The sequence below is a fragment of the Biomphalaria glabrata genome, chromosome 4, assembly GCF_947242115.1.
Source record: "Biomphalaria glabrata chromosome 4, xgBioGlab47.1, whole genome shotgun sequence".
Lineage (NCBI taxonomy): Eukaryota > Metazoa > Mollusca > Gastropoda > Planorbidae > Biomphalaria > Biomphalaria glabrata.
In genome coordinates, this window is record NC_074714.1 from 4,138,737 (window position 1) to 4,142,381 (window position 3,645).

General features: G+C 37.0%; 1 non-coding gene across 1 annotated transcript; it reads left to right on the plus strand.

Annotated features, from left to right (window-relative positions):
• The first annotated feature begins 2,791 nt into the window (after nucleotides 1-2,791).
• Trnaf-gaa (transfer RNA phenylalanine (anticodon GAA)) lies at nucleotides 2,792-2,864 on the plus strand. Its single transcript has one exon. It is a non-coding gene; the product is annotated as a tRNA-Phe (tRNA).
• The last annotated feature ends 781 nt before the right edge of the window (nucleotides 2,865-3,645 follow it).

Sequence of the window (3,645 nt, forward strand, 5' to 3'; positions counted from 1 at the left end):
GCCAAAGATTCGATCCGTCCACTTGTCTCACATGCAGTCTTTTGTTTACCTATTTTTTTTTGCTTCCTTTTCTTCGACACACAACAACGCCATTACTGCTGGTGTGTAGATGAGAGAAATGTACACTCTTACACACCAGAATTGGCGCGTGAGGACATGCGCGTGGCTGTAGAAAGATGGAATACATTGATTAACGTGTCGAGGTGAACTTGACTCTCTGTGGATATCGACGATTTAAGAGTGAACGAAGAGAGTGGTCAGCTATTAGAAGATTATCACATTCGCTCGTCTAAATTGTGTGATTCCTTATCGCTTACAACAGGATCAAACTTCTACACCCGGTTGGCTTTGAGACCACAGCACATTCAACAGGATAACTATAGCTGTAAGTCTACTTGTCAGGATAATTGTGAATCTATAACTCATGGTCCGTCTAGCTGCCAATTACTAGGGTCATAGTAGCTGTCGGTCAGTCTCATAGTTTATAAGTCATACTGCAAACCGAGCGCTACCAACGTCCAGCTAGCTGAGAGTCGCTTACGTCCTACAAGCTGTAGTTATTCTGCGTCCGGCTACCACCTATTTGGCCTGCTAGCAGCTATTTGGCCGGCTACCAGCTATTTGGCCAAATAGATCTTCAAGCGGCGAGTCTGCAACGTGCAATTCATTGTGCTTTCGCTACGTCCAACAATATTTCCAAGTCCAGCAGTCATCATGGAATACAGTGGTGTATTTGTGCTGGTGATGGTCAGCGTACTGTCCGTGGCCGTGCTCCTGGCCATGGCGATCTGTATCTGTAAAAAGACCAAGTCTCACCCTTTGATGTACCATGTCCAGTTAGTGGAGGAGGATGAGGTGTAGTGGCAGAGGTTCTCACACTCTCCACATGACACCAGGCCATCAGAGTCACGGGTTCAGATCTGTAGACTGAGGAATCATTCACTATTTGTACTTCCTGTAAGTATTTTATATCGACAATTAATAGAAAAACTTGGCGTTGCTTAAGTGCATTCTAAAAAGTAAACAAAGCCAAAGCTAATACAGATATAATACATATATAACACATGTGTACAGGACCAGCCTTAAATCGATTTTACCGATGGCTCCAAAGTGGGCCCCGCAATTTACTTATAGCATATCACTCTCAGCCATGGCTCTTGTCACATGCTTTAAAAGATGTGGGACTTAAAGGGTTAAGATATTTGGTATATCGTACGATAGACGTAATTTTAATTAACCCACTGGCACCTATCACGTTAGAGTTACTTCTTATTTACGTTGCAGAATACATGTTGATAAAATGATCGAATTAATAGTAATAGTTGTTATTGTAAAAAAAAATGTAGAGGGATCTCGCAAGCCTCCATTAAATTGGGCCCCGCAGTTTAAAAGTCGGCCCTGTATTTATAATACATATAAAATAATGCATATAAAGTGAAAATGAGGTCACTTGATACACATTTGAGACCAAAAGAATCCGCTGCCGAGGACAGACGCAGACAGCGAAAAGAAAATCTAAATCGACCACCGGGGGACAAAAGTAATGTTTGGTGTAATGCACAAATTGTAAGACAAATTTCCATACGGACAATAAAGATTATTATTATTATTATTAATCTTCAAACTCGAAGACAAGCCTAGATTATATCCACTCCGCCACCTTTTTTCTTGTGAGGGAGGAGTATTTTAACTAATTCATTTTTGTCGATTTTCTCGTATTACTATAATTTTAATTAATTTCGTTCTAATGGTATCCACGTGACGTTCTATTCTATACATACTCTCTACGCCATGGTTCATGACAGTGTAAAGTATTCAATAAAATACTCTGAAAGACACAAAGATAAAGGCACGTTCCTCGTCCCATATGGTAGGACAAATTTGTACAAATACTCCTTCTTCCCTAGTGCTATTAGAGCATGGAATGGGTTGCCTGAGCTAGCCAGGAAAACCTGTGACTTGGCAGAATTTAAGTCATTGGTTAATATACATGACTAAATGCATGACGCGTAGGACGTAATCATCTTCTATTTTGAAGTAACGTCTGTATTATATAAGATAAGATAAGAAAGTATAAGAATTCGTCCTAGCTTATGGAATAAGAAATGTTATATCACGTTTATGTCTTTCTGATTATTTTATAAGGTTGTCCTTTTGTGTTTGTAAATTATAGCTCAGTGTAGGGTCGATCATATAGGCCTATTTCTTTTCTGCTCTCCTGTTCAGTCTACTATCCTGGTAACTCTTTGAAAAATTACGTCGAAAGTCCCTAGATGCTACAGTGACTTAGTCCCTTAGTATTTAGTATTACTACGTTTGACTATCGACTAGATCTAGATTAATCTAGAATTACAGAATCTAGTCTTTATCTAGACTCTATATTCTATATCAGTATATCTACTCAGTCTAGATCTATCCACTTTGCCTAAACTTGAAGTTTTCTTTTAATTTAAATAATTTAAATAATCTAGATCTAGATTTCTAGATCTTGTCTTTCACAAAAGCTAGACATAAAAAAAATTGACATAATAAGTTACCATTATGGCATTGATTTGTATATAAAATATATAGTTATAATATATATGTATATAGTTATTGATAATTATGTCTTTTGTTTATTTAATATTTAATATAAATCTCATTAATGATCAAGATCATTCTAGATCCAGATCTAGTTCTAGAATCTATTGATAGATCCAGCAGTCGATAAACTTGTTCATTCAGCATTCATTTTTTGTTTTTTTTTTCATCTTGAGGCCTGGCTATATTTAACTTAACGTGAAATCTATCAGCCGAAATAGCTCAGTTGGGAGAGCGTTAGACTGAAGATCTAAAGGTCCCTGGTTCGATCCCGGGTTTCGGCAAATTTTTTATTTATTTATTTATTATTGAAATACCCAGATTGTTTATAGCCTGTATTTATATCTTTGTTTATAGATAAACTTTGTTTAAAATTAAAAAAATATAAATACCTCTACTGTTATATCTCTGTTCCATATGTTTTATTTGATAAAAGTTAGGACATTACGTCAAGAAAATATAATTTTGCGCATAAGTATCAGCAGGACGTCCTCAAGTTGGATTTGAGAAACCAATAAGTGTGGCTTTGTTCCCTGGTCTATCTACGTATCAAAAGTCTAAATGGCACACAAAACAGGCCTAGAGTAGATACAACTGAACGGGGCTCAAAGGATAAGAAACCATCAATCTAGATATATAAGAGAAGCCAGCTAGATAAATAAGAGAAGCCAGCTAGATAAATAAGAGAAGCCAGCTAGATAAATAAGAGAAGCCAGCTAGATAAATAAGAGACGCCAGCTAGATAAATAAGAGAAGCCAGCTAGATAAATAAGAGACGCCAGCTAGATAAATAAGAGAAGCCAGCTAGATAAATAAGAGAAGCCAGCTAGATAAATAAGAGACGCCAGCTAGATAAATAAGAGAAGCCAGCTAGATAAATAAGAGAAGCCAGCTAGATAAATAAGAGAAGCCAGCTAGATAAATAAGAGACGCCGGCTAGATAAATAAGAGAAGCCAGCTAGATAAATAAGAGACGCCAGCTAGATAAATAAGAGAAGCCAGCTAGATAAATAAGAGAAGCCAGCTAGATAAATAAGAGACGCCAGCTAGATAAATAAGAGAAGC